The sequence below is a fragment of the Mustela erminea genome, chromosome 2 (assembly GCF_009829155.1).
Source record: "Mustela erminea isolate mMusErm1 chromosome 2, mMusErm1.Pri, whole genome shotgun sequence".
NCBI classification, from domain to species: Eukaryota; Metazoa; Chordata; class Mammalia; order Carnivora; family Mustelidae; genus Mustela; species Mustela erminea.
The window spans coordinates 153364099-153378946 of record NC_045615.1 but is presented as its reverse complement, the minus strand read 5'-3'; the positions used below and the strand labels follow the sequence as shown (position 1 = coordinate 153378946).

The window sequence follows — 14848 nt, the reverse complement described above, 5'->3', positions numbered from 1 at the left end:
TATATGGCTTTTATGATATTGAAGTATGTTCCCTCTATTCCTGGTGAGGAGGGTTTTAATCAAGAAAGGATGCTGCAGTTTGTCAAATACTCTTTCTGGTTGTTGTTGTATTTTTTTTTCCTGATGTTGAACCACACTTGTTTCCCCAGGAATAAACCCTACTTTGTGTGGTGAATAATTCATTTAAGGTCCTGTTGGATCCTATTGGCTAGTATATTGGTGAGAATTTGGGCAACCATGTTCATTGGGGTTATTGGTCTACAATTTCCTTTTTGGTGGGGTCTTGTCTGGTTTGGGGATCAGGGTAATTCTGGCCTCATAGGAAGAATTGGGAAGTTTTTCTTCCATTTCTATTTTTGAGACATCTTCAGAATAATAGATATTAATTCTTCTTTAAATGTTTGGTAGATTTCTCTTGGGAAGCCATCCATGCCTGGACTCTTGTTTCTTGGGAGATTTTTGATCACTGCTTCAATTTCCTTGCTGGTTATGTCTCTGTTCAGATTTTCTATATGTTCTTCTTTCTGTTTTGGTAGTTTATATGTTTCTAGGAATGAATCTGTTTCTTCTAGATTGCCTAGTTTGTTGGCATATAGTTGTTCATAGTATGTTCTTTAATTGTTTGTATTTCCTTGGTGTTGGTTGTGATCTCTCCTCTTTTATTCATGATTTTATTAATTTGGGTTATTTTTCTTCTTTTTGATAAGTCTGGATAGGGTTTTATTGATCTTACTTGTTCTCCTAAAAAAAATAGCTCCTAATTTAGTTGATCTGTTCTACTGTTCTTTTGTTTCTATGTCTCTTTCCTCATTGAACCATTCATTCTTTAGTAGGATTCTCTTTAACCACCATGTATTTGCGTTCCTTCCAAATTTCCTCTTGTGATTGAATTCAAGGTTTAAAGCACAGTGGTCTGAAAATTTGCAGAGAATAATCTCAGTCTTTTGGTGCCTGTTGAGACCTGATTTGTGATCCAGAATGTGACCTATTCTGGAGAAAACTCCATGTGTACTTGAGAAGAATATGTATTCTCTTCCTTTAGGATAGAGTGCTCTGAATATATCTGAGATGTTCATCTGGCCCAGCGTGCCAATCAAAGCACTTCTTTCCTTGTTGATCTTCTGCTTAGATGATCTGTCCATTTCTGTGAGTTGGGTGTTAAAGTATCCTACTATTATTGTGTTATTATCAATGTGTTTCTTTAATTTTGTTATCAATTGGTTTATCTATTTGGCTACTCTCATGTTAGGGGCATAAATATTTACAGTTGCTAGATCTTCTTGTTGGATAGACTCTTTAATATGCTATAGTGTCCTTCATCTCTTATTAAATTCTTTGGTTTAAAATCTAATTTGTCTTCTTTAAGGATTGCTACCCTAGCATGATAAATAGTTCTCCAGACCCTCAAATTCAATATGGAGGTGTCTTTAGGTCTAAAAGGAGTCTCTGGTAAACAACATATGGATGGGTCTTGCCTGTTTATCCAATCTGCTACCTTGTGTCTTTTGACTGGAACATTTAGCCTATTTAATAGAGCAACTATTAAATTATATGAACTATTAAATGATATGAATTTTGTGCCACTCTATTACCTGTAATGTTATTGTTTTTGTATATAGTCTCTTTTCCTTTCTAGTCTCTGCTCCTTTTGGGCTCTCTCTTTGCTTGAAGTATGTCCTTTAATATTTTTTGCAGGGCTGGTTTCATGATCACATTCTTTGCATTTCTGTTTGTCCTAAAAGCTCCTTTCCTCTCCTTCTGTCTTGAATGACAGCCTTGCTGGATAACATATTCTTGGCTGCATATTTTTCTCATTTAGCACCCTGAATTTATCATACCAGTACTTTGCCACAGGTCTCTGTAGACAGGTCTGCTGCCAGCCTTATGTTTCTATCCTTGTAGGCTATGGACTTCTTGTCCTGTGCTGCTTTCAGGATTTTCACTTTCTCTCTGTGATTTGTAAGTTTCAGTATTATCTGTCAGGTTGTTGACCTGTTTTTATTGATCTCGAGGGGTGTTCGCTGTGCTTCCTTCCCCAGAATAGGGAAGTTCTCCACTATAATTTGCTGCAATATACCTTATGCCCCCCTCTTTCCTCTTCTTCTGGGATCCCAATTATTCTGATATTGTTTTGCTTTATGATATCTTTTATCTCTCAAATTCTCCCCCCACCATGATCCAGTAGTTGTTAATCTCTCATTTTCTCAGCTTCTTTATTCTCCAATATTTGGACACTATGTCACTAATTTTCTCTTCTGCCTCATCCATCCTAGCAGTTAGAGCCTCCATTTTTTATTGCATCTCATTAATAACCTTTTATTATTTTGACCTGATTACAGTTCCTTTATTTCTCCAAAAATATCTTCTGTTTTTCTCAACCTCAGCTAGTATCTTTAAAATTGTTATTTTGAATTTTAGTTCTGATATCTTGCATATATCCATATTGATTAAATCCCTGGCTGTCAGTACTGCCTCTTGTTCTTTTTTTGAGGGGTGTGTTCTTCCATCTTGTCATTCTGTCCAGAGAATAGATAAATGAGAGGACAAAATACAGAAATAGCAACAACCTCAGAAAAATTTACACTAAACAGATCAGAAGAGATCAGAAAAAAATAAAAAAGAGAGGGAGAATATAATATAAAGAGCTGAATAGAGCAGAGCAATACACTAGATCTTGGATGTATTTTGGTCTCTTTCATAGAAGAAAGTAAATCCCAAATTTGTAAAGAAAAATTATATATATATATATATATATAGAGAGAGAGAGAGAGAGACAGACAGACAGAAAGACAGAGAGAGACAGAAAGAAAGGAAGCTAAAAATGAAGAAAATAAATATAAGTGTAAAGTGTAAAAATGAAAATTAAAAAGACTTTAAAAATATTGAAAAAAACTAAAAAAAATAGTTGAAAAGGGGAAAAAATTATTGAAAGACTAAATAATCATAAGAAAAATCCATGAGCTCTACATAGTATTTTCTTCCAGTCATAGTTTCAGAGTCCTGTGTAATGGGTAAACCTGCTATCAATTAGAAGTTTCTGTTGGTCTTCTGGGGGAACAGGCTGTTGTGCTGCTTCTCAAGTGTCCTTGCCACCAGTGGACTGCACAGCCCTTGCCAGGGGACCAGGCTCATTTTAAGTAGATTTGGATATCTGGAGCAGGTGGGGGGAATGAAAATGGTGGCACCCCAATCTCTAGCTTGTGAGCTTAAAGTTCATCCTTCAACTCTTCAGTGAGCCCTCACAGGAAAACAGTTAATCACTCTTCTCTACTTAGTTTCGTTCACATGCTGTGTTCACCCAGCCTGTGACCAAGCATCTTTATCTCTAACACATGACCCTGTTTTGAGTCTCCAAACTTTGCATACTCCTGTGGAATGCAACTGTGCTGTTCTCTGAGGGGAGAGAGGGAGATCTGGGCCATGGTTCTGCTGCTTGCTGGATTCCACTTGTAGAGTGGTCACATGAACATGTTGTGATGAGTGGTTTATGGCAACACGGAGCTGCAAGCCCACTCCTGGTCTTGCTGATTGTGTCTGCTTCCCCTCTCTCTTGCCTGGAAACTCTGCCACACTCATGCATAGTTTTTTCTGTGACTCCAGGGATCCTGAGACCATACTGTCCCCCTTTGGATTCCACCCCTCTTTGCCACCTGAGTGCCTTTCAAAACAGGAAGACCACCCCCCCACACACACAGCACAGCAGACTTCCAAAAGTTACAATTTTGGGCTCCTTTGGAGGCAAGCTGATAGAGGCTCCCACTACCCACAGTTTGTCTGTACATATATTGTTTCAGATTCTCATCTCCACACCTCCTATCTTGCAAAAAGTGGTTGCTTTTCTATCTGTAGAATTGCAACAATTCTTTTTTTAGGTCCCCAGTTGAATTCACTGGAGTTCAGAATTATTTGATAGATATCTAGCTGAATTCCAGGGACCAGATGAATCTAAGGCCCCTACTCCTCCACCATCTTCCTCCTCTAGCCCTTCATTTATTTTCTGTCAGAAAATAAACTTACATATAATTAACTATGTTTTCCTTTCTTTTTCTTTTTTTTTAAATTCCATATTGTTGCATTAATGCTCCCTTTAATTTCACATCAGAAGCCCTATTATTCTAGGAGACCTAAACATATTTTTCCCTTAGTAGTTTATCTATAAATTGGTGATGAGGTTTTCTTACTTAACTTATAGGCTAATCCTCCCACCCAATCCAGGAGACCCACTACTTACGTGAGTCTCTGAGGAAAGCTGAAATTTGGTGAATTCAAACATTTTGGGATTTTGAATTTCCTCATTCATACCTACTTAATTTTAAATTTCTCAGAGAAGGTGGGCTTCATGGCAAGCCCACCAAATCTTTTTTTTTTTAAGATTTTATTTATTTGACAGAGATCACAAGTAGGCAGAGAGGCAGGCAGAGAGAGAGAGAGAGAGAGAGGAGGAAGCAGACCCCCTGCTGAGCAGAGAGCCTGATGTGGGGCTTGATCCTAAGACCCTGGGATCATGACCTGAGCCGAAGGCGGAGGCTTTAAGCCCACCAAATCTTTATGTAAGGTAAGATGATTATGTTGAAAGATTTTTGTATTCCTTATGATATGACTCCTGATTTTCCTTTAAAGATTACCACCTTAGTAACAGAGACATAATACTGAACATCTTTGGTTGGTCACTCTATTTCCATTTTCCATGTCAGAAGGGATCTTAAGATGCAAAAAGGTGGTTTTGTCATTTTATTGAGAAATTAAACTGAAAAACTGCATGATTGAAATACATCTCAAAATATTGTTTCTATAGTATGGATAATGGATCAAAGTGACAGGAAAGTAGAGCCACAAAAATCACTAAGGAGACTGCTGTAATCTTCCTCAACAAGTTGATGGAGTTATAAACACAGGTAATTATCATAATGGTAGAGAGATAAGCATGTTTTCCTCAGACACTTTGGGGTAAGTTCCACATTGTTATTGAGTGAAACCAAATAGGAGTTGAGGGAAAGTCGGAAATAAGGAAGTCTCCTGGATTTCCATTTTGAATGTTTCTTTGATAGTGATTGTTTCTAATGATATAGGAAACACATAAAGTTACAATTTGTTTAAAATTAATACAATAAGCTCTATTTTTTTGAATATTTACTTAGAGGAATAATCCCACTTGGTAAGATTTACAAGTAGAATTTTCTAGAAGTCATTGGATAATATAGGCCTCAAGCTTAGCAAACAGAAAAGGAAATATTGAGGGTCATTGGCATTAAGTAGAGTTCATGAGAATGAGAAAAAATATCCAAATTTGGATTAATTTTTTTTATCAACCTGAAAACAGGTTCCTTTTGAAATGAAAAAAATATATATATTATATCACATTCCTAAATCTTCCAAGGAAAATACGTAGAGTGCCAGGGACATTGGAAGGAAATGATAATGAGAAACAGAAGAACTATTTAACTATCAATAGAGAGTAAGGAGGAAAATCTTTATTTACTTGTACTGTGAGAATATTAACCAAATCTTTTTAAGTTGTTTGCAGAACAAATGAGGTTCTCGGAATTCTTGATTTTTATTTCTAGGAAAATGTATGTTGCTTATATGTGGAGCATAACAAATAACACGGAGGCCATGGGGAGATGGAGAAGGGAGTTGAGGGAAATTGGAAGGGTAGATGAACCATGAGAGACTATGGACTCTGAAAAACAATCTGAGGGTTTTGAAGGTGTGGGGGCGGTGGGAGGGTGGGAGAGCCTGGTGGTGGGTATTATGGAGGGCACCTATTGCATGAAGCACTGGGTGTGGTGCATAAAAAATGAATTCTGTTACACTGAAAAGAAATTAAATTAAAAAAATAAAAAAAATAATTCACTGTTTTATTTGAATTTCATTGCTAAATTCTACTGCTTTCCAAAATAAATTTTACATAGAATGAAAAAAAAAGGTATGTTGATGAAGTTTCACTTTAGGATTATGAATGCCCTTTTTCTTGCCAATCAAGTTACAGCTGCAAACCAAGATCTATTAAGACTTAAATATAATCAACCAATTTCTAACTGGAGACGTCAAAAGAGAGGTGACAATTTCTCTGGCTCTAGATAATCACCTATTTAAATAATTTGTTATCGACTTTCCACTTTTACACACACACACGCACACACACACAGCCACATAATTTCACAAAATAATCTCAGATAAAATGAGGAAGAGTGAAGAGGGGGTAAATTATTCCCTTACAAGTTCAGTTTACCTCTGGATAAGAAGTTTGTGCAGCATGAATAGCATTCATGCTTATGGTGGTTTTGTGAGATTAGCACTCGATACAGAGATTGAAAAGCAACCAGGGGACAAAAACACTAAATCAAAGGGATACACACACCTCTATATTTATAGCAGCATTAATTACAATAGCCAACATATGGAAGCAGTGCAAGTGTCCTCTGATGGGTGAATGGATAAAGATGTGGTACATACATACATGTATGTGATACATACATCCATAAAAGGAATAAAATCTTGCCATTTGCAATGACATGGGTGGTGCTAGAGAGTACAATTCTAAGTCCAATAAGAGAAAGACAAAGAAAATAGGATGCTAAGTCCAATAAGAGAAAGACAAAGAACATATGATTTCACTCATATATGAAATTTAAGAAACAAAACAAATGAATAAAGGGAAAAAAAGAGGGAGCAAGACAAAGCAAGAAACAGACTTTTAATTACAGCAAGTGATGGTGACCAGAGGAGAGGTGGGTTGGGGGATGAGTGAAATAAGTGATGGGGATTGAAGACTGCACTTGTCATGTTGAGTACTGGGTGATGTATGGAATTGTTGAATTGTTGTGTTGTATACCTGAAACTAATATATCAATATATGTTAATTACAAAGAATTAAAAATAAAAACAAGGGGCACCTGGGTGGCTCAGTGGGTTAAGCCTCTGCCTTCTGCCCAGATCGTGACCTCGGGGTCCTGGGATCGAGCCCTGCATCAGGCTCTCTGCTCAGCAGGGCACCTACTTCTCCCTCTCTCTGCCTGCCTCTCTGCCTACTTGTGATCTCTCTCTCTCTGTCAAATAAATAAATTAAAAAAATAAAATAAAATAAAAACAAGAAAAAAGCAATGAGGGGTCCTCTGACCAAGAACTCAATGAATTTAGTATACATATAAATATATATGTATATATTTATATATAAACACACACACACACACACACATATATATAAAAAAATCATTCAAAATTCATATAATTGGGGACATGAATCAATATAAATATTAAGACAATAATTTTTGAGATGTCTGAAATACTCCACTAATATTAACAAAGCTAAGAGTGCAAGTTTACTCCCAAATTTGACATCATCTCTTCTCTGATCACTTAATAGCCTTTAATTTGGGAACATAGTGATTTCAGAGATGCCACAAAAGTTTTACTGACAATACATGACACACGTCTAGAGGATATTATTCTTATACAATATGATGTGACTGGCCCAATCCCAGAGTTTGCAGTGGTCAACTTGCATAACTACAAATGGCAGGGGTTTACTTTACAGAGACAACTAATATCAGTTCTGTACTAAGTCTCAAATTAAGGATATGTAACTCAAGTCCATTGAATTGGGAGCTTTTATACATCAGGAGGAGAAACAATCACTGTCCCCTAAAAGTAGTTTATAATTACTGAAGTAGTTTAAATATGTTATCTCCTTTTATGACATATCACTATATATCATAATTCTAATAAATATTTTCCTAGTCCTATCAATAAGGTAGGGATGACTTAAGCATGAGAAAGTTACCAGGGAAACCATATATTTTAAAAGATCAGGTAACACATTAATAATTTATTAGATATAAACTGTTACGATAATAATCTCAAAAACCCAATTCAGACCCATTTCAAGGATTTCTTTTGAGGTATATTTTTACAAATTCGCAAATCACTCAGTTTTTAATAAAATTAAACCCTGGTAAGTAACAGTGTCAATCATCATGAAAAGTGCTGTATTCTTATTACCTTTGGTATAATGGCTTGGTTCTATGGCTATTCAGTAATTGATGATTAAGTAATTAAAGCATAAGTTTTAGATATGTATATACTTCTTCCTAAAGAGCCTGGATGGCAAAAAGAAAGAAGGAGAGAGAGAGAGACTGGTTGGCTCTATGAGTCGGGTAAAAAACAATCTAACCATGTCTCTGCCAATTTTCTTGAATCTTGATTTTACAAGTGCAAGTGAACTTTATTTTATTCCCTATGATGCTACATCTTTGTAATACAAAGAATTTTTTCTCTGCAGGAAATAGAAGAATCTGTGCAAAACTCAGATGACAGTCATATTCTGGTGTTTTCCTCTGGGTACAGTGATTCAAAATCTCACAAAAGAAAAGCACAACCTCGTTGCCTCAACCTATGCCCAGATTCCACAGAAGATAAGTATAACCTTTGATTCTGCTGGACAGCTATTTACCAATTGGAAAGAGAGTGTGGCTAATGGTGTCTTTCCATTTAAAAGTTAAATCTCCTTTTACATGTAACATAAAAGAGAAAGTATTAGTAAAAATTTGTAAAACATTACAATAACATGTGTAGACACACTTGAGCCCTGCCTACTGAGCCTTGCCATTAGTATGGAAAAATATCTTTCCGAATCATTTGTTTTTACTAAAATAGAGATGAAAACACTAAGCACACTGTTCATGTTTTAGTATTTGAAATCTTAAGGCCTGGGCTGACTTCTCCCCAAATAGACCTGAAGTACATTCACTTCAAGGACAAGGAAAAGGTGGAAGTGGCATAACAAAGAGAGAGCTAAATCATGGTCAAAATTATCTTCCACATCTTTGGTTGTATTAGGTTTTGATCCATTGCAGTTGAGCATAAAAGCAAAAGCCTGCATTCATATAGTCTTTCTAATTAATTAGCATTTTCTAGAATTAAAAGATAATTGAAATGCTGATTATAAACAAGATAATTTGTTGAACAATGGGATATCAACAAATCCACTGTGTCATTCTTACCTAAAATTAAAAGGCAAAAAAGAAAAAGAAAAAAAAGATGTAAAAGGAAGTAGGAAGAAAAGAGTGGGGAAAGATAACCAATCTGAAAGATGGTAGCTACACTTACGGTGAGCATAGCATAAGGTATGAATTTGTCAAATCACAATGTTATACAGCTAAGACTAATGTAACATTGTGTGTCAACTCTACTTTGATTAATAAATAAGTGATAACAGACCAAAAATATACTTAATAGATGACTGATGCAAGCACTTTTTAAAACATGGTGGTTGTAAACAGTCCCATTCTGTCTTTCAGTGTTTAAATCTCTATATTCTTCTCTCAACTGTCACCTAAAGCAGAGTGGGTGCATAACCTGCAAAAACTCTACAATCTTAAAATGTCATTATCCTATGAATTGTGAAATATATGCAGTACCTTCAAAAGGTTTTATGGAGATACAAAGAAAAGAAAATGACCACATTCGGAACAAACACTCAGCTCCATGACTGGATACCCTAGAATAATCTTCGTAAGATTATGGGGAATTAAAGCTATAGAGTTAAAGGATGAATAAGATGAATAATTGTTAAATGATAGATTCAACTACTATTTAACAATTGTTAAGTGTTTCTCATCTTACCTCAGTTTTGAATGATACAATTAAAGATGTGGTCATTAGATATTAGAGATTCATACTTGTTATAATTTAAAAAAAATATTCAGGACACACAGAAGGAATTAAGGCTTCCTTTTCCTGGGATATAGTTTTCTGTAGTAGCAATGTGCCTAGCTTTTGTAGATAATACTGTTCCTTTCAGTGACTTATCCTATAGGTTTTCCCCTTCTGTCTCTAAAATCCTGTTATCCTATTCTAATGAAATCTTCACCTACTGCTAACTCTAACCCCAAACTAGGTCATCCCCAAACCAAAACGTTTCTCATTCATGGTGGAATAAATGGGATCTATGAAGCTGTTTGTCATGGGGTCCCTTTGTCGGGATTCCCATGTTTCCTGATCAGCATAATAACATCCTCCCTATGAAGATCAGTGGAGCCACTATGGAGGGGAACATCAGTACAATGACATGTGCAGAGCTTTTCAGTTTTTGAGAGCAGTCATTAATGATCCTTCATAAGTACTAGTGTTTTCTAGGGGACTATCATTGGTTGTGTTCTGTGCCATATGAGAAAATATTAGCAATCATGCTTAAACATCTTTAGTGGATCTTTTCCCACAATTTTGGGTCATCACTAACTTGATCTTGAAAATATCCTGGAAGTGATATTTCATATAGTGCCAAACTTCCTTCTTGGGGAAAAAAATAGGCTTAAATTATTAACAGGTATATTCTGATTTTTTCTGTGTCTGCATTTAACCATATTCTGTTAATAATACATTTCTTTCTCAATTTCCCCACTATAGTTGTTAAAAATAGTATGCAAAGACCAGAGTTCTTATATAACAAGAATATCTATGGACCTAAGATTGTTTAGTTTTTAAAATGCATATCCAAGACTAACTTTAACAAAAACATATTAATTTCTTTCTTTGTATTTGCCTTTCAGTTACAAATAGAATGCCCAAAGTTTCCAGGATTCACCACGATCAACTTATAAAACCTCTCGATAGAGCAGACCTCTGGTTTGAGTTTATCATGTACCACAAAGGAGCCAAGCACCTGTCCCCAGCTGCTCACAACCTCACCTGGTTCCAATACCACTCTTTGCATGTGATTGGGTTCCTGCTGGTCTTTGTGGCAACTGCTATATTCTTGGTCACAAAATGTTGGTTTTCTTTTCAAAAATTTGGTTAAAACAGGAAAGAAGAAAATGAGGGAATAGAGTCTTGCAAATTTGGCAAGGGCCTGAGTGGACAATCCTGTTCATTCCAGACACAAAGAGCTGAATGAGAATACAATGCTCCCCTCCTGTTTTCAAATATCCCATTCCTGTATTTTAGGTTAAAGAAAAGCTGAGAATTCAACATGACCATTAACTAGTGAACATGTCTGTCTTCCTTGGTCTTTTCCCAAACATCTCTTTCTAAAAGGTTTTATTTATTTATTTGAGAGAAAGAGAAAGAGAGATTGAGAGGGCACATATGGGGAAAGGGCCAGAGAGAGAGGGACAAGCAGACTCTCCACTGTCAGGATGGCTAAAATTAACAACACAAGAAACAAAAGGAGTTGGTGAGGATGCAGAGAAAGGGGTAAACTCTTGCATTGTTGGTGGGAATGCAAACTGGTGCAGCATTCCCACCAACATTCTGGAAAACAGTATGGAGTTTCCTCAAAAAGCTAGAAAATAGAAATACCCTATAATTCAGTAATTGCACTGCTAGGTATTTACTGAAAGGATACAAAAAACACAGATTTTAAGGACACACACTCACCCTGTAGTTACAGCAGCAATAGCAACAAGAGCCAAAGTATCCAAATGTCCATCTGCTGAGTGGATAAAGAAATAGTGGTATATATATCTATATCTAAATATAGATAGATATACATATACATATATACATATCTATATATAGGTAGATATAGATATGATATAGATATATAGAAATCTATATATAGATATAAATATAGATATAATATAGATGATATAGATATAGATATATATAACTCAGCCATGCAAAAGAATAAAATCTTGCCATTTGCATTGGTGTGGATGGAGCTAGAGTGTATTATGTTTAGTGAAATAAGTGAGAGAAGACAAATATCATATGATTTCACTCATATGTGGAATTTAAGAAAACAGGTGAACATATGGCAGAGGGAGAAATGGAGAAAGGGAAATAAACCATAAGATACTTTTAACTATGGAGAACAAACTAGGGGTTGATGGAGGGAGGCAGGTGGGGATGAGCTAGATGGGTGAAGCATACTAGTATGGAGGGCACTTGTTGGGGTGAGCACCGGGTATTATATGTAAGTAATGAATCATTGAATTCCATTCCTGCAATCAATACCACACAGTATGCTAATTAGCTAGGATTTAAATGAAGATTTGAAAAAAAAAAAAAGGCTCAAAGACAGTTGATATGGATGGAGGGAGAAAGTAGAGTAACAAGATTAAAATACTAGTCAGGATCTTTGGGGGGGGGCATTTCAGAGAATATAGATTTTAACATATATAAAAGAGAAAGTTATTGAAGTATTCTACTAAATACTGGCATCCTCTGAAATAGACTTTCTGGAAATCTGGCACTTTTGTTTGTAGGAACTGGGTTACAGCAGTGTGAAAATGATGGTTTAAGGTTATTGCAGGAAATCCAAATTGGATATGAAAATGGCTGGGATTAAAGTCATAGTAAAGACTGACAAGATCGATATACAATGTTGGAGTAGAATTTATAGAATGGTGATCAACTGAATAATTGTTCAATCCTATTTCTATTAGTCAAATTCTTATGAAATTGAAAATAACTTTTTAAGCAAAAGGATTATAGATGAAGTCATTGTCCTAAATATCATTGGATCCAATTCTACATGAGGTAGTCACTTCCAGGTGTGGGGAGCCAAGCCAAAGAAAAATAAAAGGAATTTTACATTATAAAAGGTTTTGTACAAGAAAGCAATGAAATTAGAATTGGATGTGCTGGAAGGAAGAATAAGATTATCAAGTTATCTTTTACAAGACTTGCCTTTTCTATTCTATCTCTTTTCACTATAACATGAATCTGATCTAAAATCAGAACTTGAATTCATATCTGTAGTAAAAGCAAAAGAAAAAGTTTATTCTTTTCCTCTTAAAGATAGACATGACTTAGCAGAAAGGACACTGAATTTAGCATAAGACTGTTTGGATTTAAATCTTCTCCTTGCCCTAATGCACATAATCTGATTTTGGGAAGAGGTGATTTCTCCTCCTATATTTCCTAGCAGTGTTGTCAGTGAGAGGAATACTAGAAGGACTCTTCTGTTCAAATGAACATTGAATAAAACCAAAGAAAAATTTATCAAAAAAAAAATCCAGTCTTAATTGAATATGGATGGATTCAATGGTGATGGATTTTCTTAAGATCATTTGGGAATTATTCTCAATTTGTGTTTAAGCTTTTTTATTTTCATATCCTCTAAAAGAAAAACTAACTCATTTTGTTGAGTTATTGATTTTTTTAACAAATCACCTGCATTTGATTTTAACTAATAAACAAAATATGTACTTCAAAGTTCAGCTCAATCTGCTATGAATTGATTGAGAGCACCAAGGAAGAGATTTGTGGGATTGTGAACTTGGTTCCAGCCCAGGTTTAGTTAGAGCAAGAGCTGATTATGATGACTATGAAAGGTTTCTATGTTCTTTCCATGCTGCATCTGTGTTCCTTTGGCTCTGGAAAGACTGGGGAAGTACTTGTGTGGTCCTCAGATTCTAGTCACTGGATTTATCTAAAAGTTATTCTGGATCAGCTCCAACTTCATGGACTTGAGATAACTATCTTGGTGCCTTCACCAAATCATCTATTTCATCATACCAAGATTCCCTTTAATGTGGAGATCTTCAACTTCAATAACTAAAGGAAATCTCATAGAAGAGCTTGATACCATTCTCTACATAGCTTCTTTTGAACTGCCAAACTTTTCATGGTGGGACAGACAAGCAAAACTGAGAAAAATGAGCAAGAGATTTTTCAGGAATGTGACAGTGTGATCACAAATAAAGAATTACTCCGCAGACTACAGGCAGCTAAGGTTGATATACGTTTTGCTGATTCCTTAAGCTTTTGTGGGGAGTTGTTGGCTGAGCTCCTCAATATTCCATTTAACTGTTCTTTTTGGTTTTCTTATGGGAATGTCATTGAGAGACTGTGTGCTCAACTTTCCACCCCGTCTTCATTTTTCCTGGCAGCACATCAGGACTGAGAGACAGCAGAACTTTTGTACAGAGGCTGGAGAATTGGTTTTTCTACATAATGAGTGATATTATGTTTTTATATTTTATATTTCTAGAATGGGATGTATATTAGAACAAAATTTTAGCTGAAAGAAATTTGCATGTAATTAGGAGTCTTACATCACATGCAAAATGTAAGTATTTATCAGACAGAATATTATGACTCTGAAGATTTAGAATATTAGTACCTTACATTTAAATTTTAAAATGGCCCAGTATTGCCCTTGAATTACATTTTTTGTGAGGAGACATATTTTCACATTATACATAAACAGTTCCACTTTGCTTTTAGATGGTAGTTATAGGCTTCACAGACCAGGAGAAATGGGTTCTCAGTAATAAGGGAAATTCCCTCTAATTGTTGACCTACAAGTTAAAATTATTTGGTAAATATAAAAAGTAAATGTTTCCTTAAAATGATACCATGTGGTCTTTGAGAAAAAATGAATCCCATCTCATTTCTGTAAAAATAACTGTTTTTTAACTCATATCAAATTAAATTATATTTTTAAGCAAGAAAGACAGTACTGAATTCAAGTAATGACTTGAATAACATCAGCTATATCTTAAATAATCTTTCTTTAAATGCACATTTTATAAATATCTACCACATTATAAGCAGTATCCCAGTCACTGGACATATAAATATGAATAATAAAGTGATCTGAGGGAAATTTCCTTTCTTTCTCTCTTTCTTCAAACACACATATCCACACATATATGAATATGCTTATCTGTTTAGGCAAATACATTTATGTTGCATTTATTTATGTCTACACACACACTTACATATATATGTATACACACACACACATACACAAGTATTTATAAATATACATATATATGTTCCCATAGCCAGGTCTGGGACATTAAATAACCATACATTCAAACAAGACTTACTGATCTTAAATCTAGAACAAAAAAATTGGAAGCACCTGGGTGGCTCAGTGGATTAAAGCCTCTGCCTT

The 14848-nt window shown here is 35.2% G+C and overlaps 1 pseudogene; it reads left to right on the top strand.

The window, feature by feature from the left end:
* Window positions 1-6713: 6713 nt before the first annotated feature.
* Window positions 6714-10949, top strand: LOC116582747 (annotated as a pseudogene).
* The last annotated feature ends 3899 nt before the right edge of the window (window positions 10950-14848 follow it).